Genomic DNA, 27,686 nt, shown 5'->3' on the forward strand with positions numbered 1-27,686 from the left:
TCCCTTACCTTACAGTATTGCACTATGGGAAAGCCATTGCAAAGGCAACCTGTCACCACATTCACGCTTTTTGTGCTGATTTACGTGATTGCAGTTTTCAGATTAAGCGCTGAGAGGACTATGCTGTGTTTCTCAAATTCGTGCTGCGTCTCCATGGGAACGACCCCCTCATACGTTCACACGATGTCAATCTAAGATGCTTTGCCCCGTTGCACCCAGGCACCGCAGAGAAGCCCCAAAGATGGGTGACTGTCGCTGGTTTTCAATTCAGCTCTTCATGCCGCGTGCCCCCCGGTTTGACCTGCTTGTATGTTAGCACCTGTGCGGTCAATAACTAAGCATACTATACGACCACAATTTGTCAAAATTTTGAACGTAGTAGCCAGAACATTGTGTTATCCGGGAATGCATCAATCGGAAAAAAGGCAGTCTAATTCTATGGTAAAGTTTTAATTATTTCCGTATCATACCTATTCAAATTGATTACCGCTGATCGATGCTTTAAATTGCCGATTTCAAAATGTTGGAATTGTTTCTCGGACACACAGCCCGCCCAGTGGTTAGTCTGGGTGCTGCTTTTGTAGAACCAGTTTAAATTTCCTGCTCTGGTGACGTTCTGATTTTTGATGGACCTCTTTGAGAACTAATGTGCATGTGTTGCTGCGGAAGAGGACGTGGCGGCCGTACTTGGAAGAAAAAAAAAAAGCCTGCCACTCATGGCAATGCAGCATTAATTTCTAGGTGGCTTTGGCGCCACCAGGTAGCTCTGCGTAGCCGTGACGTAGGCCTAGGCCTACGTCACCTAGTCTAGGAAGGCCTAGTCTGCGTAGGCCTAGTCTAGGAAGTTGTAACATTTGTGGTAGGTAGGGTAGGTGGTTCGTCGATTGCGGCAAGTTGCTACGAGTTTGAGTTACGGGTTTAGTTGTAGCCGGTTGCAGCTTTGATATTTTACGCCTACAGTAGCATTGTGAATGTGCGGTTTATTTTAAACGCCCGGAAATACTGCCAGTGTCGAACCAAGCGTTCTTGTGATCCGCCGTGTTCAATACAAGACATGTCTGATCAGCCTACAGGACGTGCACGGGGTCGGTCGCGGGGCAAGTCCCGCAACATACCCCCTCCACAGGAAGCTGGGGTACGTCGACCTGGCTTCGAGGGCCCTGGGCCTTCTCAGCCACCACCTCAGGCATACCAGCAACAGCCACAACAGCACCCAAGCTACCAGCAACTGCCTGGTGCCATGGCTGCGCCACCACAGCAGCAGGCAGCGTTCCAGCCGGCACCAACAATGGCGTCATCAACTGGGCGTGCTGCTCATAGGCCTGGAACGTTAGTGCGACCTGGAGATATTACTCAGGCACCCCCTCAGCCGCCCACCGAGCAGATGGGCGCCATGAGCCTGGCCGGAGGAGACACTGCAGGCAGGGGCGCCCGCCGTGGTCGGCGGGATGAGATTGCTATCCTTGCCACCCGGCCACAGCGTATCACTGACAAAAAGGGTACCACTGGGAACCCTATTAGGCTGTTGTCAAACTATTTCCGCCTGGAGACAATGCCAAACTGGGCCATTCAACAGTATCACGTGGACTTCGCACCGAACATTGAGTCGTCCCGGCTGCGTAGTGCTTTTCTAAGGGATCACCGGGACAGGTTCGGAGGAAGCTACATATTTGATGGCATGTCTGATTTGAAGAGTTCCACTCGTCTGGAGCACAAGGTGACGGAACTGTACTCTCAGCGGCGCACTGATGGTGCCCAGATCCGCATCACGGTGAAGCATGTCCAGGAGCTGGCACCGAACAACCCTGAGCTGCTCAGGATCTTCAATACTCAAATGCGAAGGAACCTCGAGAGTATGCAGTTTGTCCAGATCCGGCGCCAGTTCTTCAATGCTGCTGGTCCAAAGCCTATCAGCCGTCACAGCCTGGAGATCTGGGAGGGCCTGACCACTGCTGTGGGCCAGCATGACGGAGGCATCCTCATGGTGGTCGACACAGTGCACAAGGTTCTGCGTACGGAGAATGTGCTCCACCTGCTTGGGTCTCTGCAGCAGTCTACCCGTGGCAACTACAAGGACGAAGTCATGAAGGCTGTCGTTGGATCAATCGTCATGACCAGGTACAACAACAAGACGTATCGTGTGGACGACATTGACTGGTCTAAGAACCCACAGCAGACGTTTGACACCAAGGAGGGCCCCATCACCTACCTGAAGTACTACAAAGATCACTACAACAAGGACATTCGGGACATGAACCAGCCACTGCTCGTGTGCCGTCCCAGAGAGAGGGACATACGGGTGGGCCGCACTGACAACCTTTACCTAATTCCCGAGCTGTGCTTCCTCACAGGGCTCACTGACGACATCCGCTCCAACTTCACCATCATGAAGGATTTGGCCAGTGAAATGAAGCTGGACCCCGTAAAGCGTGTTGTCAACTTGCAGGAGTTTATGAAGAACATGACCAGAAATCCACAGGTCACAAAGGAGATGGACCAATGGGGGTTGAAGTTTTCTGAAAAGCTGGTTGAGATCTCTGGTCGTCAAGTGCAGCCAGAGAGAGTGATTCATGGAAACAACATCAGGTCACCCGTGAACTCGTCGACGGCAGACTTCTCGCGCGAGATGCGAGACAAAACTATGTTCAAGGCTATCCAGATCCGATCATGGGTGGTTGTGTGCACCCGCCGTGACATGAAGAATGCGCAAGACTTTGTGCGTGAGCTCATGTGTGTGGGCCCACCAATGGGAGTGACCCTGCAGCAGCCACAGGTGATTGCTCTGGATGATGACCGTGTGGGCAGCTACATAAACGGCCTCAAGAATGTCCCTCGGGAGACTGAGATGCTCATGGCGGTGTTCCCCAACAACCGCAGGGACCGTTACGATGGACTCAAGAAGGTTGCCTGCGTTGACATGGGACTGCACACCCAGGTGATGCTGGGCAGGACCATCAGCAACAAGAAGAACCTGAAGTCTGTGGCAACAAAGGTGGCCATCCAGATGAACTGCAAGTTGGGTGGAGAAGCTTGGGCTGTTGAGATCCCGCTTCAAAACGTCATGTGTATCGGCTACGACACCTACCGCGATTGCCGCCAGAAGGGACTGTCAGCTGGTGGCTTTGTGGCCAGTTTGAACAAGACCCTGACTCGATGGTACTCACGTGTGAGCTTCCACCAGACTCACCAGGAGCTCGGCAGTGCACTGAAGACCCACCTGGCATTGTCGATGAAACAGTACCAGGAAGAGAACAATGCAGTTCCAGAGCGCATCCTCTTCTTCCGTGATGGTGTGTCGTATGGCCAGCTGCTTCAGGTGCAGGAGTGGGAGGTTGGCCAAATCCAAAGCTTGCTGACCGAAATGTTTCCAGGGAGAGAACCTCAGCTCGCATTTGTTGTGGTGACCAAGAGGATAGCAGCCCGTTTCTTCAGCATTGACAACAGGGGTGGCTACCAGAACCCGCCTCCAGGAACAGTGATTGACAACATGGTTACCCGGCCAGAACGGTACGACTTCTACCTTGTCTCGCAGAGTGTGCGTCAGGGCACAGTGGCTCCTACTCACTTCAATGTCATCCACGATACCACCACGCTCAAGCCAGAGCACATGCAGAGACTCTCCTACAAGCTCACTCACTTGTATTTCAATTGGCCAGGTACCATCCGTGTTCCTGCTCCATGCCAGTATGCCCACAAGCTGGCATTTCTGGCAGGCCAGAGTCTTCACGCTGAGCCACACAAGAGATTGTCCACCACTCTCTTCTATTTGTAATAAGCGCCCATCGAGACCCACAAGCACTGCCAGTTTCATTTGCGTTCTTGTAGCAGCTGCGCCTCTCAATCCTTGACGTCCTTTCTGCTTTGTACTTTCGAGTTCCTTCTCTGTTTTGTATTTTGATTTCCATGCCCCCTTCTTCCTTTCGTTGCCTACATTTCACGCCTTGTACAAGTGGCGTAGGAACACTGAAGCAGTATCCTCCCATCAATGCCAGGCGTAACGAGATGCTTGGTTTGGTGGCTGTGTTCTATCCAGCTGCAAAGGGTACCTCACATGCTGGTGACTGAGCCACCTGTAACATTGTTGGGGTGTGCTGCTCTTTAATGTTTTCCATTATCATGCTGCAGGCCAAAAGATTTGTTTGTAATCTTTTTTTTATTTTTTACATATTGTTGCTTCTCCTTTGGAGAAGCAACAATAATAAAAAAAAAAGGCAGTTATTCAAATTATTGCTGGAATGCAATTTATTTCGTTATCGTACAAAGTTTGCATTTCTGTAACCCACTTTGAGTTGATGTTTTTTGGCAAGGGTCTAGTGCCTTGCAATGTTTCAGAATATGTTTCACTGTTAAAATGTCATCACACTGAATAAAAATTAAAAAAAAAAAGGGGCACCAAAACTTTATCGCTGCTTACGCGTGTACGAAGCCACTGCTTTACACAATTGCGGTTAATAATGGACAATAATGCGGCACAATTTATCTTCCGAAAAAAAAAATGGCCTTTAAAAAGCGCCTTTTCCAAATTGAAAAGCATTGCTGCACTTCCGCTGGGCAAACTGCCATCTCGTAGCGCTCAGACGAATCAGGGGACTCCATCTGAGACCGGCACGGGCCGCTGTCTCGCAGCGTGTTCAGAAATGAGAAACGCGTTAGTAAAAATATGCACATGATTTCGTATCAAAAATGATGCACTGATGCTACCGTCCGTTGTGCAGCGTTCAGGATGGTTTCTAACCATTTCGCTTCAGATTTAGCATCCATTTGCTAGCCAAATTGGTGGCTAGTTTGCAGGCAGGAATTTGAGCAGACAACTTCTGTACCTCCGTCTGTATGCCATTCTTCTTTTCCCCTTAACCTAAACCAACCAAATGAGATTTAAAGCTCTGTGGTGAGTGTCAATGTAAACGTGCGGAATGAAAAAGCGAGTCGCTATCACGTCTACTCTTACGGTAAAGCTTGTGCTCGTAATTTTGACTGCGATAACTGTCAAGCAGATGTTCCCCAGTTCTGTAGTATTGGCGCAACATCGTGACGTGCCGAATGGTAAGCACGCATTATGCATGACTCACCATAAGGGGTCCGAGTACATTTGCTTTATATCTAACCATGTTGCATAATTTAGAAAAGACCACAGGCACTAATTATTACGATTTGTTCGTTGAACACTATTACACAAGACGAAAAGAGAGGTAAAACATGTCTGTCATCATCATCATCAGCCTGATTATACCCACTGCAGGGCGAAGGCCTCTCCCATATTTCTCCACTTAACCCGGTTCTGTGCTAGCTGCATCCACTTGACCCCTGCGAACTTCTTAATCTCATCCGCCCACCTAACTTTCTGCCGCCCCCTGCTACGCTTTCCTTTCCTTGGAATCCAGTTTGTTACCCTCAGAGACCATCGGTTATCCTCTCTTCGCACTACATGTCCTGCCCATGTCCATTTCTTCTTCTTAATTTCCACTAGAATGTCGGTAACTTGAGTTATTTCTCTGACCCAATCTGCACGCTTCCTATCTCTTAATGTTACCCCTACCATTTTTCGTTCCATAGCCCTCTGGGTTGTCCTCAACTTAAGTAGAACTCTCTTGGTTAGCCTCCACGTTTCAGCCCCATAGGTGAGTACATGTCTGTAGCGGTATACAAAATGGCGAACCCTTAAACGCTGTAGTATATGCAAAAAAAAAAATGGTTCGGCTTGGTTTTGGGGTTTAACGTCCCGAAGCGACTAATGCTACGAGATACACCGTAGTGGAGGACTTCGGAAATTTCGACCACCTGGAGTTCTTTAATGTGTGCCGACATCGCACAGCACACGGGCGCCTAGCTTTACGCCTCCATCAAAAAGCGGCTGCCGAGGCAGGGATTCGATCCCGCGTCCTTGGGCACGGTAGTCAAGCGCCCTAACCACTGCGAATGCATGCGTTGGCTTTCTCGGCTCTAAAATTCCATACTTTAACGTCATGCACAACCTATCGGAGAAGACAAATGATGAATATATTCACCAAGGCAGACAGCTGTGATTAAATTGTCTGCAACTGCACTGCTCATGAAAGAATCAACAGTAAAACATCAGTGTACTATTTTAGAGATTTGTGTGCTCCGATGTGAAGAGGTTGATGCAAGGGCAGCTGATGCATGTGCCAAGGCTGTATGGCAATGAGAAAGGCTTCAAGGATATATCCGACATGCGGCTGCTTGTGGCAGAACACCACCTCAGCATTTTCTAACAGAGTAACTGTGTACTATGAACACTGTTCTGAGAGCATGGCAGTTTAATTCATTTGCACTGAAAACTGTGAAACTGCACTGCCTGCTGTTAGAAACTTATCGGGTCTTGTTCAGACTCAAGCAGCACAGTATCAGGTCAATGAATGTGGCCATTCTCATTTAATCATTACTGATAATCTTAGCATGAATCGGTTCCCCTTGCATCAGTATGGTAGATTTATGGCTTATAGGGTTTAAGCCAAAGCGACTCAGGCTACGAGGACGCCGTAGTGAAGAGCGCTGGAAATTTTGACCACTTGCATTTTTGAACGTGCACAGACATTGCACAATGCATGGGGCCTTGCTTTTTGCACATTAAAAAGAAGCCTCTTCGAAGTGCAAATGGCCTACATTATGGCATATCAACAAATAAGCACGACGATTGACATGTGGAAAATACATTGACACACGTAACCACTCTTTTGGCTCCTTGTTGCAATTACAGACCTTCAGGTGACCGTCTGTTCCTGTGCTTTGTCCTCTTTGCTACATCCCGTTGTTTTGCATGGCATTCGACTATGCATTTTTCCAGACTATCCCGAGCTTTCCAGTAAAGTGGTAAAGTGCAACAAAAAATGTGAGCGATACGTGCTGGCACTCCACTTGAGCAACTTAGTTCCACCTTTCTGGCACTCTAAGCAAATTTTTGCCACTCTCTGATAAAGTTTTCAAAGTGTTTTCATAACTTGAAAACGCCATCCATCCAGACTGCCAGCCGTGGATGAGGATCCCCTCGTACAAAAAAGGATGCCACACAGACACAGCCTTAATATGCAAGTCCTTTTTTTCAAGAGGAAAAAAAAAAAATCCTGCCAGACTATAGTGCCTACCAACCACACTTGACCCATACCAGAATAAACTAAAAAATGCAAAAGCAGTACCAGTGTTGCTGAAACAGTAGTACAGCTGCCGTCTTTGCTTTCGCTTGACTTTCATATGGCCACAACAGTGCATGCCCGGCCAAATCACAGAATGCTTTAGCAAGCAGAGGCCAGGGGCCACATGATTGCAGATCTTGGCATAGAGTCCAACTAAAAACCCACCAGAGTTTGGCAATTCTCCTTCGTTCAGTCCTAGTTAACACATCTGTTCTCCCACTGGTCCTGCTGAGAAAAAGGTATGAACTGCCACATTACATTGTGTCAACATGGCTGTGGCTTACAGCTATGTTCGAGCCCACATAGCTGACTTTCCAGATACTCAAAACGCACGCTCAGAGGAGGGCTGCACTAACGATAAGCATCATCCACTGGCGACATACCATGACTCAATGTATTCAACTCGAATATTCCTGTATCTTGTTTTTTTTCAATTCATACCTTGATGACCACAACCCAAAACACATACTGCAGCAGCCACTAAAGTAAGAAAATAGTTTCGAATGGTGTTCTTTATTTGGACATAAATTCAACACAGATGACCACTAAAGTAAGAAAATAGTTTCGAATGGTGTTCTTTATTTGGACATAAATTCAACACAGATGAGAGGGAGCGTGAGATCCTTCGTCCAGTGTCGGTGCCCTAAGCAGACGTGGCACGCTACGTCTAGCCATGTACTACGAGAATCGAGCGCATACTTATATTACTCATAATATTGGCCGTCTAGGCAGATGGGGGCACCCACCAAGGGGTGCCATAAAGACCCGGTGCCTTGCTACACTGTACTGTATCCTCGAACAGTGCAGGTCATGAAGGTGTGCTTTAAATTATAAACAAACAGTGAGCAATACCCACTGTCAAGCTCCACTGCGACAACATAAGCTATATAATACAGCAATATACATAACCAACGAGATTGAGAAGCAGCAAACAGCTAGACAACAGCCTACCAGAAGATATAACGTGAGTGCATCCGTGAACACCAAACAATGTGCGTTCCTAGCATACAACATTCAGGGATGAAAAACAAGTACCCAAAAAATTATACGAGTGCCCCATGTTTCGCCTATGCAGCTCGCATGTACATCCTCATTGTCTTCTCTCTCTCCAGCTCTTGCGATATGGCAGACAATGATTGTGAGTGAGAAAAAAATACAATAATAATGCAACAAAAAAATCAGTACACCTAGGCACAATCTTTCAGACAAAAAACACGAAGCACAAAGAGGAAAGAGCAAGTGGACACCAAGAAAGAAAGCAACGAGAATGGGCATCAGACACAGTCAGTAGGAAGGTTCACATGGCATCTGGTGCTTTTTCAGTCATACTCGTGACTGCTCTCTCGCTTGGTGGCCGTCAGGCCCTTCTCATCGTGGATGTCTCGGTTCCGCAGCGTCTTGGATACATTCTCCGTCAGCCCCGTCTGTGTCAGCCTGCAATCAACCACCAGAGACCATTCTTGAGTGTGCTGCAATGCTACATAAGCTATATAGGACCCCCCGTGAAAAGAAATAGAAACAATTGAACGGACCAAATGCTAGATTTTAAGCGGCCATTCATTTCAGCGCAATGGGAAGTGGTTGGTTCCACAACAGTTTTGTTAGAGATACCGTAGGAAAATTTTACTGAGAATTTTAATATGAGTCCATGTGCCAATTTTAAGCAACCTGATGCTAGAAACTATAATTGCTGTGCATGATGGTGATTGAGCGTAGGTAAAAATATCATACAAAAAACAAAGTACAGACAGGTCTATTCAATTCATCTGCACTACATGAACTAGTTCTCATTGCGCTCCACTTTGCCATTCATTCCAGCAGTGCAACATGGCATCCGCTGAACGATGCCGTTTGTTTCAAAAAGTGCAGATCTCCTGCAGATCCAGTACAAGAAAAGTTCAGAAAAACTGCGCAGCTCCTCAATGGTGGGTGCGGAAATGGTGCAGTGGCTGCCACCATAGAAGCTAACAATGGCTCGCGTGACTATGGCTTGTGCGTTACAATTAACAATGAAGAGACTCGATTATTTCCACTTCAACAAAGAAACTAGTACTACACATACTCCGCACCCCACATGAAAAGCAAACTAATCCATGCAGTGCGATGCATGCTGACACTTCATGTTCAGTAGAAGAACGTTGTCACATAGTGGACCTTGCCGAAAATGGCAGTGTTTCGCTACTAAACAACACTTGAATTTGTTTTATGTGATGAAATATTCAATGACAAATTAAAATGACAAATGCTTGTTTTTTGGCTATTGGAGTATTCAGTCTATACACTATTAGGCAAGACATTCTTATTTTTAGCATAATCTCATGACAAGTTTTAACTAGTTTTAGGTCTTTAAGTCGGGGTCCCCCGTTCGGGAAGTGTCCACTGTAAAACAATTGTGTATGGGCGGCAGGTTTGGTATATGGGATTTAACGTCCCAAATCGATTAAGGCTATGAGAGAGGCCGTAGTGCAGGGCTCCGGAAATTTCGACCACCTGGGGTTCTTTAATAACATGTGCTGACTGTTAAAAACACTTGGCACAAGCTAGCGATGCAGCCCCATGGGTTGCAATAGCAGGGTACTATGGTGTGTACCACATCCCCAATAAAAATCCTGCCTGGTAATTTTGCGTGACTGCGAGCACAACATGGCTTTTACAAAGTTAATTATTGTCTGGGCCAGTTTTGTCATTCGTAGCATATCCTGTTGTAGAGTAGTCAACAGAATCTGGCAGAGTGAGAAGACTATCTACAATAGAGTCAGAAGATATCAATCATTTGTCCATGCCCTTATAAGCCAAAACAAAACAAAAGGAAGATGACAGATGACACACGGTCACGCTATTAACAGCGACTATCATACATTCTCGCGTCATGAACCCATTATTTTTTTATTTTTCTTTGAAAAATGACATCAGTTTGGGGGAGGGTTCCTTGCGGTGGAAAAAGTTTGAATTTTTGTGTGACAGTCAAAATTTCATTTAAGCCCATACATACGTCTGTCAATCATGAATAAAAGCATGCAGTCAGCCGAGATCATGACGCCAGCTTTTAGCATCGTTTGCTTTAAAAAGTGTTTGCCGCTGTCCTACGTTAAAACAATTTTGCGGTAGTGGACAGCATTTGAACACTAAGTTCTCTTTCTTTGAAGCCACTCATCACGCGCCCTTGACAAACATCGGTCACCTTCCCTTTTCCTTATGTGCCCTGCCCATGGCCATTTATCCTTGTTTATCTTGGCTACACTATCATTAATTCACATGTCTTCGTTGGACCACTCTGTTCTCTTCCTGCCTTTCAACGTTGCACATAGCACTTTCTTCTCAATAGCTCATTAAACTGTCATAAATTTAGAATGAACTTCTTTCTCTAGTTTGTGTGTTTCCGCCCCATAGGAGAGTACAGGAAGATACAGCTGTTATATACTTTTCTCTTGCAGAACATTAGTAAACTGCCTTTATGATCTGAAAGTACCTGACAAATAAACTACCCCTTTCTTATTCTTCTAACTTAATTCACTCTCACGGCCAGGATTTGTGATCATTGCCTACTGTCACTAAAACCTTGCTGGCGCTTTTCTTTTAACTGCGAAAAATTAAAATTTTATCTCTGAAAGCACATAATCAAGACCACCTAATTTTGAAAAAAAAAAAATATATATAACTGCTCAATGCGGTACAAAGTCATTTATTAACATAAATTATGAACTGCTAGTACTCAGAGAATTAGTCTGCAGTTACAGTCTTTGGTGTGGAAGAGATTTAGTAACACATCTGGTCCACAGACAATGACGAGCAGCAATCACTTTGTCACTGTTTCCGCATGCTTCACTCCCTTACCTTACAGTATTGCACTATGGGAAAGCCATTGCAAAGGCAACCTGTCACCACATTCACGCTTTTTGTGCTGATTTACGTGATTGCAGTTTTCAGATTAAGCGCTGAGAGGACTATGCTGTGTTTCTCAAATTCGTGCTGCGTCTCCATGGGAACGACCCCCTCATACGTTCACACGATGTCAATCTAAGATGCTTTGCCCCGTTGCACCCAGGCACCGCAGAGAAGCCCCAAAGATGGGTGACTGTCGCTGGTTTTCAATTCAGCTCTTCATGCCGCGTGCCCCCCGGTTTGACCTGCTTGTATGTTAGCACCTGTGCGGTCAATAACTAAGCATACTATACGACCACAATTTGTCAAAATTTTGAACGTAGTAGCCAGAACATTGTGTTATCCGGGAATGCATCAATCGGAAAAAAGGCAGTCTAATTCTATGGTAAAGTTTTAATTATTTCCGTATCATACCTATTCAAATTGATTACCGCTGATCGATGCTTTAAATTGCCGATTTCAAAATGTTGGAATTGTTTCTCGGACACACAGCCCGCCCAGTGGTTAGTCTGGGTGCTGCTTTTGTAGAACCAGTTTAAATTTCCTGCTCTGGTGACGTTCTGATTTTTGATGGACCTCTTTGAGAACTAATGTGCATGTGTTGCTGCGGAAGAGGACGTGGCGGCCGTACTTGGAAGAAAAAAAAAGCCTGCCACTCATGGCAATGCAGCATTAATTTCTAGGTGGCTTTGGCGCCACCAGGTAGCTCTGCGTAGCCGTGACGTAGGCCTAGGCCTACGTCACCTAGTCTAGGAAGGCCTAGTCTGCGTAGGCCTAGTCTAGGAAGTTGTAACATTTGTGGTAGGTAGGGTAGGTGGTTCGTCGATTGCGGCAAGTTGCTACGAGTTTGAGTTACGGGTTTAGTTGTAGCCGGTTGCAGCTTTGATATTTTACGCCTGCAGTAGCATTGTGAATGTGCGGTTTATTTTAAACGCCCGGAAATACTGCCAGTGTCGAACCAAGCGTTCTTGTGATCCGCCGTGTTCAATACAAGACATGTCTGATCAGCCTACAGGACGTGCACGGGGTCGGTCGCGGGGCAAGTCCCGCAACATACCCCCTCCACAGGAAGCTGGGGTACGTCGACCTGGCTTCGAGGGCCCTGGGCCTTCTCAGCCACCACCTCAGGCATACCAGCAACTGCCTGGTGCCATGGCTGCGCCACCACAGCAGCAGGCAGCGTTCCAGCCGGCACCAACAATGGCGTCATCAACTGGGCGTGCTGCTCATAGGCCTGGAACGTTAGTGCGACCTGGAGATATTACTCAGGCACCCCCTCAGCCGCCCACCGAGCAGATGGGCGCCATGAGCCTGGCCGGAGGAGACACTGCAGGCAGGGGCGCCCGCCGTGGTCGGCGGGATGAGATTGCTATCCTTGCCACCCGGCCACAGCGTATCACTGACAAAAAGGGTACCACTGGGAACCCTATTAGGCTGTTGTCAAACTATTTCCGCCTGGAGAAAATGCCAAACTGGGCCATTCAACAGTATCACGTGGACTTCGCACCGAACATTGAGTCGTCCCGGCTGCGTAGTGCTTTTCTAAGGGATCACCGGGACAGGTTCGGAGGAAGCTACATATTTGATGGCATGTCTGATTTGAAGAGTTCCACTCGTCTGGAGCACAAGGTGACGGAACTGTACTCTCAGCGGCGCACTGATGGTGCCCAGATCCGCATCACGGTGAAGCATGTCCAGGAGCTGGCACCGAACAACCCTGAGCTGCTCAGGATCTTCAATACTCAAATGCGAAGGAACCTCGAGAGTATGCAGTTTGTCCAGATCCGGCGCCAGTTCTTCAATGCTGCTGGTCCAAAGCCTATCAGCCGTCACAGCCTGGAGATCTGGGAGGGCCTGACCACTGCTGTGGGCCAGCATGACGGAGGCATCCTCATGGTGGTCGACACAGTGCACAAGGTTCTGCGTACGGAGAATGTGCTCCACCTGCTTGGGTCTCTGCAGCAGTCTACCCGTGGCAACTACAAGGACGAAGTCATGAAGGCTGTCGTTGGATCAATCGTCATGACCAGGTACAACAACAAGACGTATCGTGTGGACGACATTGAGTGGTCTAAGAACCAACAGCAGACGTTTGACACCAAGGAGGGCCCCATCACCTACCTGAAGTACTACAAAGATCACTACAACAAGGACATTTGGGACATGAACCAGCCACTGCTCGTGTGCCGTCCCAGAGAGAGGGACATACGGGTGGGCCGCACTGACAACCTTTACCTAATTCCCGAGCTGTGCTTCCTCACAGGGCTCACTGACGACATCCGCTCCAACTTCACCATCATGAAGGATTTGGCCAGTGAAATGAAGCTGGACCCCGTAAAGCGTGTTGTCAACTTGCAGGAGTTTATGAAGAACATGACCAGAAATCCACAGGTCACAAAGGAGATGGACCAATGGGGGTTGAAGTTTTCTGAAAAGCTGGTTGAGATCTCTGGTCGTCAAGTGCAGCCAGAGAGAGTGATTCATGGAAACAACATCAGGTCACCCGTGAACTCGTCGACGGCAGACTTCTCGCGCGAGATGCGAGACAAAACTATGTTCAAGGCTATCCAGATCCGATCATGGGTGGTTGTGTGCACCCGCCGTGACATGAAGAATGCGCAAGACTTTGTGCGTGAGCTCATGTGTGTGGGCCCACCAATGGGAGTGACCCTGCAGCAGCCACAGGTGATTGCTCTGGATGATGACCGTGTGGGCAGCTACATAAACGGCCTCAAGAATGTCCCTCGGGAGACTGAGATGCTCATGGCGGTGTTCCCCAACAACCGCAGGGACCGTTACGATGGACTCAAGAAGGTTGCCTGCGTTGACATGGGACTGCACACCCAGGTGATGCTGGGCAGGACCATCAGCAACAAGAAGAACCTGAAGTCTGTGGCAACAAAGGTGGCCATCCAGATGAACTGCAAGTTGGGTGGAGAAGCTTGGGCTGTTGAGATCCCGCTTCAAAACGTCATGTGTATCGGCTACGACACCTACCACGATTGCCGCCAGAAGGGACTGTCAGCTGGTGGCTTTGTGGCCAGTTTGAACAAGACCCTGACTCGATGGTACTCACGTGTGAGCTTCCACCAGACTCACCAGGAGCTCGGCAGTGCACTGAAGACCCACCTGGCATTGTCGATGAAACAGTACCAGGAAGAGAACAATGCAGTTCCAGAGCGCATCCTCTTCTTCCGTGATGGTGTGTCGTATGGCCAGCTGCTTCAGGTGCAGGAGTGGGAGGTTGGCCAAATCCAAAGCTTGCTGACCGAAATGTTTCCAGGGAGAGAACCTCAGCTCGCATTTGTTGTGGTGACCAAGAGGATAGCAGCCCGTTTCTTCAGCATTGACAACAGGGGTGGCTACCAGAACCCGCCTCCAGGAACAGTGATTGACAACATGGTTACCCGGCCAGAACGGTACGACTTCTACCTTGTCTCGCAGAGTGTGCGTCAGGGCACAGTGGCTCCTACTCACTTCAATGTCATCCACGATACCACCACGCTCAAGCCAGAGCACATGCAGAGACTCTCCTACAAGCTCACTCACTTGTATTTCAATTGGCCAGGTACCATCCGTGTTCCTGCTCCATGCCAGTATGCCCACAAGCTGGCATTTCTGGCAGGCCAGAGTCTTCACGCTGAGCCACACAAGAGATTGTCCACCACTCTCTTCTATTTGTAATAAGCGCCCATCGAGACCCACAAGCACTGCCAGTTTCATTTGCGTTCTTGTAGCAGCTGCGCCTCTCAATCCTTGACGTCCTTTCTGCTTTGTACTTTCGAGTTCCTTCTCTGTTTTGTATTTTGATTTCCATGCCCCCTTCTTCCTTTCGTTGCCTACATTTCACGCCTTGTACAAGTGGCGTAGGAACACTGAAGCAGTATCCTCCCATCAATGCCAGGCGTAACGAGATGCTTGGTTTGGTGGCTGTGTTCTATCCAGCTGCAAAGGGTACCTCACATGCTGGTGACTGAGCCACCTGTAACATTGTTGGGGTGTGCTGCTCTTTAATGTTTTCCATTATCATGCTGCAGGCCAAAAGATTTGTTTGTAATCTTTTTTTTATTTTTTACATATTGTTGCTTCTCGAGAAGCAACAATAATAAAAAAAAAGGCAGTTATTCAAATTATTGCTGGAATGCAATTTATTTCGTTATCGTACAAAGTTTGCATTTCTGTAACCCACTTTGAGTTGATGTTTTTTGGCAAGGGTCTAGTGCCTTGCAATGTTTCAGAATATGTTTCACTGTTAAAATGTCATCACATTGAATAAAAATTAAAAAAAAAAAGGGCACCAAAACTTTATCGCTGCTTACGCGTGTACGAAGCCACTGCTTTACACAATTGCGGTTAATAATGGACAATAATGCGGCACAATTTATCTTCCGAAAAAAAAAATGGCCTTTAAAAAGCGCCTTTTCCAAATTGAAAAGCATTGCTGCACTTCCGCTGGGCAAACTGCCATCTCGTAGCGCTCAGACGAATCAGGGGACTCCATCTGAGACCGGCACGGGCCGCTGTCTCGCAGCGTGCCCAGAAATGAGAAACGCGTTAGTAAAAATATGCACATGATTTCGTATCAAAAATGATGCACTGATGCTACCGTCCGTTGTGCAGCGTTCAGGATGGTTTCTAACCATTTCGCTTCAGATTTAGCATCCATTTGCTAGCCAAATTGGTGGCTAGTTTGCAGGCAGGAATTTGAGCAGACAACTTCTGTACCTCCGTCTGTATGCCATTCTTCTTTTCCCCTTAACCTAAACCAACCAAATGAGATTTAAAGCTCTGTGGTGAGTGTCAATGTAAACGTGCGGAATGAAAAAGCGAGTCGCTATCACGTCTACTCTTACGGTAAAGCTTGTGCTCGTAATTTTGACTGCGATAACTGTCAAGCAGATGTTCCCCAGTTCTGTAGTATTGGCGCAACATCGTGACGTGCCGAATGGTAAGCACGCATTATGCATGACTCACCATAAGGGGTCCGAGTACATTTGCTTTATATCTAACCATGTTGCATAATTTAGAAAAGACCACAGGCACTAATTATTACGATTTGTTCGTTGAACACTATTACACAAGACGAAAAGAGAGGTAAAACATGTCTGTCATCATCATCATCAGCCTGATTATACCCACTGCAGGGCGAAGGCCTCTCCCATATTTCTCCACTTAACCCGGTTCTGTGCTAGCTGCATCCACTTGACCCCTGCGAACTTCTTAATCTCATCCGCCCACCTAACTTTCTGCCGCCCCCTGCTACGCTTTCCTTTCCTTGGAATCCAGTTTGTTACCCTCAGAGACCATCGGTTATCCTCTCTTCGCACTACATGTCCTGCCCATGTCCATTTCTTCTTCTTAATTTCCACTAGAATGTCGGTAACTTGAGTTATTTCTCTGACCCAATCTGCACGCTTCCTATCTCTTAATGTTACCCCTACCATTTTTCGTTCCATAGCCCTCTGGGTTGTCCTCAACTTAAGTAGAACTCTCTTGGTTAGCCTCCACGTTTCAGCCCCATAGGTGAGTACATGTCTGTAGCGGTATACAAAATGGCGAACCCTTAAACGCTGTAGTATATGCAAAAAAAAAATGGTTCGGCTTGGTTTTGGGGTTTAACGTCCCGAAGCGACTAATGCTACGAGATACACCGTAGTGGAGGACTTCGGAAATTTCGACCACCTGGGGTTCTTTAATGTGCGCCGACATCGCACAGCACACGGGCGCCTAGCTTTACGCCTCCATCAAAAAGCGGCTGCCGAGGCAGGGATTCGATCCCGCGTCCTTGGGCACGGTAGTCAAGCGCCCTAACCACTGCGAATGCATGCGTTGGCTTTCTCGGCTCTAAAATTCCATACTTTAACGTCATGCACAACCTATCGGAGAAGACAAATGATGAATATATTCACCAAGGCAGACAGCTGTGATTAAATTGTCTGCAACTGCACTGCTCATGAAAGAATCAACAGTAAAACATCAGTGTACTATTTTAGAGATTTGTGTGCTCCGATGTGAAGAGGTTGATGCAAGGGCAGCTGATGCATGTGCCAAGGCTGTATGGCAATGAGAAAGGCTTCAAGGATATATCCGACATGCGGCTGCTTGTGGCAGAACACCACCTCAGCATTTTCTAACAGAGTAACTGTGTACTATGAACACTGTTCTGAGAGCATGGCAGTTTAATTCATTTGCACTGAAAACTGTGAAACTGCACTGCCTGCTGTTAGAAACTTATCGGGTCTTGTTCAGACTCAAGCAGCACAGTATCAGGTCAATGAATGTGGCCATTCTCATTTAATCATTACTGATAATCTTAGCATGAATCGGTTCCCCTTGCATCAGTATGGTAGATTTATGGCTTATAGGGTTTAAGCCAAAGCGACTCAGGCTACGAGGACGCCGTAGTGAAGAGCGCTGGAAATTTTGACCACTTGCATTTTTGAACGTGCACAGACATTGCACAATGCATGGGGCCTTGCTTTTTGCACATTAAAAAGAAGCCTCTTCGAAGTGCAAATGGCCTACATTATGGCATATCAACAAATAAGCACGACGATTGACATGTGGAAAGTACATTGACACACGTAACCACTCTTTTGGCTCCTTGTTGCAATTACAGACCTTCAGGTGACCGTCTGTTCCTGTGCTTTGTCCTCTTTGCTACATCCCGTTGTTTTGCATGGCATTCGACTATGCATTTTTCCAGACTATCCCGAGCTTTCCAGTAAAGTGGTAAAGTGCAACAAAAAATGTAAGCGATACGTGCTGGCACTCCACTTGAGCAACTTAGTTCCACCTTTCTGGCACTCTAAGCAAATTTTTGCCACTCTCTGATAAAGTTTTCAAAGTGTTTTCATAACTTGAAAACGCCATCCATCCAGACTGCCAGCCGTGGATGAGGATCCCCTCGTACAAAAAAGGATGCCACACAGACACTGCCTTAATATGCAAGTCCTTTTTTTCAAGAGGAAAAAAAAAAAAATCCTGCCAGACTATAGTGCCTACCAACCACACTTGACCCATACCAGAATAAACTAAAAAATGCAAAAGCAGTACCAGTGTTGCTGAAACAGTAGTACAGCTGCCGTCTTTGCTTTCGCTTGACTTTCATATGGCCACAACAGTGCATGCCCGGCCAAATCACAGAATGCTTTAGCAAGCAGAGGCCAGGGGCCACATGATTGCAGATCTTGGCATAGAGTCCAACTAAAAACCCACCAGAGTTTGGCAATTCTCCTTCGTTCAGTCCTAGTTAACACATCTGTTCTCCCACTGGTCCTGCTGAGAAAAAGGTATGAACTGCCACATTACATTGTGTCAACATGGCTGTGGCTTACAGCTATGTTCGAGCCCACATAGCTGACTTTCCAGATACTCAAAACGCACGCTCAGAGGAGGGCTGCACTAACGATAAGCATCATCCACTGGCGACATACCATGACTCAATGTATTCAACTCGAATATTCCTGTATCTTGTTTTTTTTCAATTCATACCTTGATGACCACAACCCAAAACACATACTGCAGCAGCCACTAAAGTAAGAAAATAGTTTCGAATGGTGTTCTTTATTTGGACATAAATTCAACACAGATGACCACTAAAGTAAGAAAATAGTTTCGAATGGTGTTCTTTATTTGGACATAAATTCAACACAGATGAGAGGGAGCGTGAGATCCTTCGTCCAGTGTCGGTGCCCTAAGCAGACGTGGCACGCTACGTCTAGCCATGTACTACGAGAATCGAGCGCATACTTATATAACTCATAATATTGGCCGTCTAGGCAGATGGGGGCACCCACCAAGGGGTGCCATAAAGACCCGGTGCCTTGCTACACTGTACTGTATCCTCGAACAGTGCAGGTCATGAAGGTGTGCTTTAAATTATAAACAAACAGTGAGCAATACCCACTGTCAAGCTCCACTGCGACAACATAAGCTATATAATACAGCAATATACATAACCAACGAGATTGAGAAGCAGCAAACAGCTAGACAACAGCCTACCAGAAGATATAACGTGAGTGCATCCGTGAACACCAAACAATGTGCGTTCCTAGCATACAACATTCAGGGATGAAAAACAAGTACCCAAAAAATTATACGAGTGCCCCATGTTTCGCCTATGCAGCTCGCATGTACATCCTCATTGTCTTCTCTCTCTCCAGCTCTTGCGATATGGCAGACAATGATTGTGAGTGAGAAAAAAATACAATAATAATGCAACAAAAAAATCAGTACACCTAGGCACAATCTTTCAGACAAAAAACACGAAGCACAAAGAGGAAAGAGCAAGTGGACACCAAGAAAGAAAGCAACGAGAATGGGCATCAGACACAGTCAGTAGGAAGGTTCACATGGCATCTGGTGCTTTTTCAGTCATACTCGTGACTGCTCTCTCGCTTGGTGGCCGTCAGGCCCTTCTCATCGTGGATGTCTCGGTTCCGCAGCGTCTTGGATACATTCTCCGTCAGCCCCGTCTGTGTCAGCCTGCAATCAACCACCAGAGACCATTCTTGAGTGTGCTGCAATGCTACATAAGCTATATAGGACCCCCCGTGAAAAGAAATAGAAACAATTGAACGGACCAAATGCTAGATTTTAAGCGGCCATTCATTTCGGCGCAATGGGAAGTGGTTGGTTCCACAACAGTTTTGTTAGAGATACCGTAGGAAAATTTTACTGAGAATTTTAATATGAGTCCATGTGCCAATTTTAAGCAACCTGATGCTAGAAACTATAATTGCTGTGCATGATGGTGATTGAGCGTAGGTAAAAATATCATACAAAAAACAAAGTACAGACAGGTCTATTCAATTCATCTGCACTACATGAACTAGTTCTCATTGCGCTCCACTTTGCCATTCATTCCAGCAGTGCAACATGGCATCCGCTGAACGATGCCGTTTGTTTCAAAAAGTGCAGATCTCCTGCAGATCCAGTACAAGAAAAGTTCAGAAAAACTGCGCAGCTCCTCAATGGTGGGTGCGGAAATGGTGCAGTGGCTGCCACCATAGAAGCTAACAATGGCTCGCGTGACTATGGCTTGTGCGTTACAATTAACAATGAAGAGACTCGATTATTTCCACTTCAACAAAGAAACTAGTACTACACATACTCCGCACCCCACATGAAAAGCAAACTAATCCATGCAGTGCGATGCATGCTGACACTTCATGTTCAGTAGAAGAACGTTGTCACATAGTGGACCTTGCCGAAAATGGCAGTGTTTCGCTACTAAACAACACTTGAATTTGTTTTATGTGATGAAATATTCAATGACAAATTAAAATGACAAATGCTTGTTTTTTGGCTATTGGAGTATTCAGTCTATACACTATTAGGCAAGACATTCTTATTTTTAGCATAATCTCATGACAAGTTTTAACTAGTTTTAGGTCTTTAAGTCGGGGTCCCCCGTTCGGGAAGTGTCCACTGTAAAACAATTGTGTATGGGCGGCAGGTTTGGTATATGGGATTTAACGTCCCAAATCGATTAAGGCTATGAGAGAGGCCGTAGTGCAGGGCTCCGGAAATTTCGACCACCTGGGGTTCTTTAATAACATGTGCTGACTGTTAAAAACACTTGGCACAAGCTAGCGATGCAGCCCCATGGGTTGCAATAGCAGGGTACTATGGTGTGTACCACATCCCCAATAAAAATCCTGCCTGGTAATTTTGCGTGACTGCGAGCACAACATGGCTTTTACAAAGTTAATTATTGTCTGGGCCAGTTTTGTCATTCGTAGCATATCCTGTTGTAGAGTAGTCAACAGAATCTGGCAGAGTGAGAAGACTATCTACAATAGAGTCAGAAGATATCAATCATTTGTCCATGCCCTTATAAGCCAAAACAAAACAAAAGGAAGATGACAGATGACACACGGTCACGCTATTAACAGCGACTATCATACATTCTCGCGTCATGAACCCATTATTTTTTTATTTTTCTTTGAAAAATGACATCAGTTTGGGGGAGGGTTCCTTGCGGTGGAAAAAGTTTGAATTTTTGTGTGACAGTCAAAATTTCATTTAAGCCCATACATACGTCTGTCAATCATGAATAAAAGCATGCAGTCAGCCGAGATCATGACGCCAGCTTTTAGCATCGTTTGCTTTAAAAAGTGTTTGCCGCTGTCCTACGTTAAAACAATTTTGCGGTAGTGGACAGCATTTGAACACTAAGTTCTCTTTCTTTGAAGCCACTCATCACGCGCCCTTGACAAACATCGGTCACCTTCCCTTTTCCTTATGTGCCCTGCCCATGGCCATTTATCCTTGTTTATCTTGGCTACACTATCATTAATTCACATGTCTTCGTTGGACCACTCTGTTCTCTTCCTGCCTTTCAACGTTGCACATAGCACTTTCTTCTCAATAGCTCATTAAACTGTCATAAATTTAGAATGAACTTCTTTCTCTAGTTTGTGTGTTTCCGCCCCATAGGAGAGTACAGGAAGATACAGCTGTTATATACTTTTCTCTTGCAGAACATTAGTAAACTGCCTTTATGATCTGAAAGTACCTGACAAATAAACTACCACTTTCTTATTCTTCTAACTTAATTCACTCTCACGGCCAGGATTTGTGATCATTGCCTACTGTCACTAAAACCTTGCTGGCGCTTTTCTTTTAACTGCGAAAAATTAAAATTTTATCTCTGAAAGCACATAATCAAGACCACCTAATTTTGAAAAAAAAAAAATATAACTGCTCAATGCGGTACAAAGTCATTTATTAACATAAATTATGAACTGCTAGTACTCAGAGAATTAGTCTGCAGTTACAGTCTTTGGTGTGGAAGAGATTTAGTAACACATCTGGTCCACAGACAATGACGAGCAGCAATCACTTTGTCACTGTTTCCGCATGCTTCACTCCCTTACCTTACAGTATTGCACTATGGGAAAGCCATTGCAAAGGCAACCTGTCACCACATTCACGCTTTTTGTGCTGATTTACGTGATTGCAGTTTTCAGATTAAGCGCTGAGAGGACTATGCTGTGTTTCTCAAATTCGTGCTGCGTCTCCATGGGAACGACCCCCTCATACGTTCACACGATGTCAATCTAAGATGCTTTGCCCCGTTGCACCCAGGCACCGCAGAGAAGCCCCAAAGATGGGTGACTGTCGCTGGTTTTCAATTCAGCTCTTCATGCCGCGTGCCCCCCGGTTTGACCTGCTTGTATGTTAGCACCTGTGCGGTCAATAACTAAGCATACTATACGACCACAATTTGTCAAAATTTTGAACGTAGTAGCCAGAACATTGTGTTATCCGGGAATGCATCAATCGGAAAAAAGGCAGTCTAATTCTATGGTAAAGTTTTAATTATTTCCGTATCATACCTATTCAAATTGATTACCGCTGATCGATGCTTTAAATTGCCGATTTCAAAATGTTGGAATTGTTTCTCGGACACACAGCCCGCCCAGTGGTTAGTCTGGGTGCTGCTTTTGTAGAACCAGTTTAAATTTCCTGCTCTGGTGACGTTCTGATTTTTGATGGACCTCTTTGAGAACTAATGTGCATGTGTTGCTGCGGAAGAGGACGTGGCGGCCGTACTTGGAAGAAAAAAAAAAGCCTGCCACTCATGGCAATGCAGCAATAATTTCTAGGTGGCTTTGGCGCCACCAGGTAGCTCTGCGTAGCCGTGACGTAGGCCTAGGCCTACGTCACCTAGTCTAGGAAGGCCTAGTCTGCGTAGGCCTAGTCTAGGAAGTTGTAACATTTGTGGTAGGTAGGGTAGGTGGTTCGTCGATTGCGGCAAGTTGCTACGAGTTTGAGTTACGGGTTTAGTTGTAGCCGGTTGCAGCTTTGATATTTTACGCCTGCAGTAGCATTGTGAATGTGCGGTTTATTTTAAACGCCCGGAAATACTGTGTCGAACCAAGCGTTCTTGTGATCCGCCGTGTTCAATACAAGACATGTCTGATCAGCCTACAGGACGTGCACGGGGTCGGTCGCGGGGCAAGTCCCGCAACATACCCCCTCCACAGGAAGCTGGGGTACGTCGACCTGGCTTCGAGGGCCCTGGGCCTTCTCAGCCACCACCTCAGGCATACCAGCAACAGCCACAACAGCACCCAAGCTACCAGCAACTGCCTGGTGCCATGGCTGCGCCACCACAGCAGCAGGCAGCGTTCCAGCCGGCACCAACAATGGCGTCATCAACTGGGCGTGCTGCTCATAGGCCTGGAACGTTAGTGCGACCTGGAGATATTACTCAGGCACCCCCTCAGCCGCCCACCGAGCAGATGGGCGCCATGAGCCTGGCCGGAGGAGACACTGCAGGCAGGGGCGCCCGCCGTGGTCGGCGGGATGAGATTGCTATCCTTGCCACCCGGCCACAGCGTATCACTGACAGAAAGGGTACCACTGGGAACCCTATTAGGCTGTTGTCAAACTATTTCCGCCTGGAGACGATGCCAAACTGGGCCATTCAACAGTATCACGTGGACTTCGCACCGAACATTGAGTCGTCCCGGCTGCGTAGTGCTTTTCTAAGGGATCACCGGGACAGGTTCGGAGGAAGCTACATATTTGATGGCATGTCTGATTTGAAGAGTTCCACTCGTCTGGAGCACAAGGTGACGGAACTGTACTCTCAGCGGCGCACTGATGGTGCCCAGATCCGCATCACGGTGAAGCATGTCCAGGAGCTGGCACCGAACAACCCTGAGCTGCTCAGGATCTTCAATACTCAAATGCGAAGGAACCTCGAGAGTATGCAGTTTGTCCAGATCCGGCGCCAGTTCTTCAATGCTGCTGGTCCAAAGCCTATCAGCCGTCACAGCCTGGAGATCTGGGAGGGCCTGACCACTGCTGTGGGCCAGCATGACGGAGGCATCCTCATGGTGGTCGACACAGTGCACAAGGTTCTGCGTACGGAGAATGTGCTCCACCTGCTTGGGTCTCTGCAGCAGTCTACCCGTGGCAACTACAAGGACGAAGTCATGAAGGCTGTCGTTGGATCAATCGTCATGACCAGGTACAACAACAAGACGTATCGTGTGGACGACATTGACTGGTCTAAGAACCCACAGCAGACGTTTGACACCAAGGAGGGCCCCATCACCTACCTGAAGTACTACAAAGATCACTACAACAAGGACATTTGGGACATGAACCAGCCACTGCTCGTGTGCCGTCCCAGAGAGAGGGACATACGGGTGGGCCGCACTGACAACCTTTACCTAATTCCCGAGCTGTGCTTCCTCACAGGGCTCACTGACGACATCCGCTCCAACTTCACCATCATGAAGGATTTGGCCAGTGAAATGAAGCTGGACCCCGTAAAGCGTGTTGTCAACTTGCAGGAGTTTATGAAGAACATGACCAGAAATCCACAGGTCACAAAGGAGATGGACCAATGGGGGTTGAAGTTTTCTGAAAAGCTGGTTGAGATCTCTGGTCGTCAAGTGCAGCCAGAGAGAGTGATTCATGGAAACAACATCAGGTCACCCGTGAACTCGTCGACGGCAGACTTCTCGCGCGAGATGCGAGACAAAACTATGTTCAAGGCTATCCAGATCCGATCATGGGTGGTTGTGTGCACCCGCCGTGACATGAAGAATGCGCAAGACTTTGTGCGTGAGCTCATGTGTGTGGGCCCACCAATGGGAGTGACCCTGCAGCAGCCACAGGTGATTGCTCTGGATGATGACCGTGTGGGCAGCTACATAAACGGCCTCAAGAATGTCCCTCGGGAGACTGAGATGCTCATGGCGGTGTTCCCCAACAACCGCAGGGACCGTTACGATGGACTCAAGAAGGTTGCCTGCGTTGACATGGGACTGCACACCCAGGTGATGCTGGGCAGGACCATCAGCAACAAGAAGAACCTGAAGTCTGTGGCAACAAAGGTGGCCATCCAGATGAACTGCAAGTTGGGTGGAGAAGCTTGGGCTGTTGAGATCCCGCTTCAAAACGTCATGTGTATCGGCTACGACACCTACCACGATTGCCGCCAGAAGGGACTGTCAGCTGGTGGCTTTGTGGCCAGTTTGAACAAGACCCTGACTCGATGGTACTCACGTGTGAGCTTCCACCAGACTCACCAGGAGCTCGGCAGTGCACTGAAGACCCACCTGGCATTGTCGATGAAACAGTACCAGGAAGAGAACAATGCAGTTCCAGAGCGCATCCTCTTCTTCCGTGATGGTGTGTCGTATGGCCAGCTGCTTCAGGTGCAGGAGTGGGAGGTTGGCCAAATCCAAAGCTTGCTGACCGAAATGTTTCCAGGGAGAGAACCTCAGCTCGCATTTGTTGTGGTGACCAAGAGGATAGCAGCCCGTTTCTTCAGCATTGACAACAGGGGTGGCTACCAGAACCCGCCTCCAGGAACAGTGATTGACAACATGGTTACCCGGCCAGAACGGTACGACTTCTACCTTGTCTCGCAGAGTGTGCGTCAGGGCACAGTGGCTCCTACTCACTTCAATGTCATCCACGATACCACCACGCTCAAGCCAGAGCACATGCAGAGACTCTCCTACAAGCTCACTCACTTGTATTTCAATTGGCCAGGTACCATCCGTGTTCCTGCTCCATGCCAGTATGCCCACAAGCTGGCATTTCTGGCAGGCCAGAGTCTTCACGCTGAGCCACACAAGAGATTGTCCACCACTCTCTTCTATTTGTAATAAGCACCCATCGAGACCCACAAGCACTGCCAGTTTCATTTGCATTCTTGTAGCAGCTGCGCCTCTCAATCCTTGACGTCCTTTCTGCTTTGTACTTTCGAGTTCCTTCTCTGTTTTGTATTTTGATTTCCATGCCCCCTTCTTCCTTTCGTTGCCTACATTTCACGCCTTGTACAAGTGGCGTAGGAACACTGAAGCAGTATCCTCCCATCAATGCCAGGCGTAACGAGATGCTTGGTTTGGTGGCTGTGTTCTATCCAGCTGCAAAGGGTACCTCACATGCTGGTGACTGAGCCACCTGTAACATTGTTGGGGTGTGCTGCTCTTTAATGTTTTCCATTATCATGCTGCAGGCCAAAAGATTTGTTTGTAATCTTTTTTTTTATTTTTTACATATTGTTGCTTCTCCTTTGGAGAAGCAACAATAATAAAAAAAAAAGGCAGTTATTCAAATTATTGCTGGAATGCAATTTATTTCGTTATCGTACAAAGTTTGCATTTCTGTAACCCACTTTGAGTTGATGTTTTTTGGCAAGGGTCTAGTGCCTTGCAATGTTTCAGAATATGTTTCACTGTTAAAATGTCATCACATTGAATAAAAATTAAAAAAAAAAAGGGCACCAAAACTTTATCGCTGCTTACGCGTGTACGAAGCCACTGCTTTACACAATTGCGGTTAATAATGGACAATAATGCGGCACAATTTATCTTCCGAAAAAAAAAATGGCCTTTAAAAAGCGCCTTTTCCAAATTGAAAAGCATTGCTGCACTTCCGCTGGGCAAACTGCCATCTCGTAGCGCTCAGACGAATCAGGGGACTCCATCTGAGACCGGCACGGGCCGCTGTCTCGCAGCGTGCCCAGAAATGAGAAACGCGTTAGTAAAAATATGCACATGATTTCGTATCAAAAATGATGCACTGATGCTACCGTCCGTTGTGCAGCGTTCAGGATGGTTTCTAACCATTTCGCTTCAGATTTAGCATCCATTTGCTAGCCAAATTGGTGGCTAGTTTGCAGGCAGGAATTTGAGCAGACAACTTCTGTACCTCCGTCTGTATGCCATTCTTCTTTTCCCCTTAACCTAAACCAACCAAATGAGATTTAAAGCTCTGTGGTGAGTGTCAATGTAAACGTGCGGAATGAAAAAGCGAGTCGCTATCACGTCTACTCTTACGGTAAAGCTTGTGCTCGTAATTTTGACTGCGATAACTGTCAAGCAGATGTTCCCCAGTTCTGTAGTATTGGCGCAACATCGTGACGTGCCGAATGGTAAGCACGCATTATGCATGACTCACCATAAGGGGTCCGAGTACATTTGCTTTATATCTAACCATGTTGCATAATTTAGAAAAGACCACAGGCACTAATTATTACGATTTGTTCGTTGAACACTATTACACAAGACGAAAAGAGAGGTAAAACATGTCTGTCATCATCATCATCAGCCTGATTATACCCACTGCAGGGCGAAGGCCTCTCCCATATTTCTCCACTTAACCCGGTTCTGTGCTAGCTGCATCCACTTGACCCCTGCGAACTTCTTAATCTCATCCGCCCACCTAACTTTCTGCCGCCCCCTGCTACGCTTTCCTTTCCTTGGAATCCAGTTTGTTACCCTCAGAGACCATCGGTTATCCTCTCTTCGCACTACATGTCCTGCCCATGTCCATTTCTTCTTCTTAATTTCCACTAGAATGTCGGTAACTTGAGTTATTTCTCTGACCCAATCTGCACGCTTCCTATCTCTTAATGTTACCCCTACCATTTTTCGTTCCATAGCCCTCTGGGTTGTCCTCAACTTAAGTAGAACTCTCTTGGTTAGCCTCCACGTTTCAGCCCCATAGGTGAGTACATGTCTGTAGCGGTATACAAAATGGCGAACCCTTAAACGCTGTAGTATATGCAAAAAAAAAAATGGTTCGGCTTGGTTTTGGGGTTTAACGTCCCGAAGCGACTAATGCTACGAGATACACCGTAGTGGAGGACTTCGGAAATTTCGACCACCTGGGGTT

General features: G+C 47.0%; 3 pseudogenes; all 3 read left to right on the plus strand.

Moving 5' to 3' along the window:
* Positions 1-965: 965 nt before the first annotated feature.
* Positions 966-4,157, plus strand: LOC146183312 (piwi-like protein Siwi pseudogene; annotated as a pseudogene).
* Positions 4,158-11,844: 7,687 nt separating this feature from the next.
* On the plus strand, positions 11,845-15,095 carry LOC146183313 (piwi-like protein Siwi pseudogene; annotated as a pseudogene).
* Positions 15,096-22,916: 7,821 nt separating this feature from the next.
* On the plus strand, positions 22,917-25,687 carry LOC146183314 (piwi-like protein Siwi pseudogene; annotated as a pseudogene).
* The last annotated feature ends 1,999 nt before the right edge of the window (positions 25,688-27,686 follow it).

The sequence above is a fragment of the Amblyomma maculatum genome, chromosome 7, assembly GCF_055883805.1.
Source record: "Amblyomma maculatum isolate TAMU_Amacu chromosome 7, ASM5588380v1, whole genome shotgun sequence".
Lineage (NCBI taxonomy): Eukaryota > Metazoa > Arthropoda > Arachnida > Ixodida > Ixodidae > Amblyomma > Amblyomma maculatum.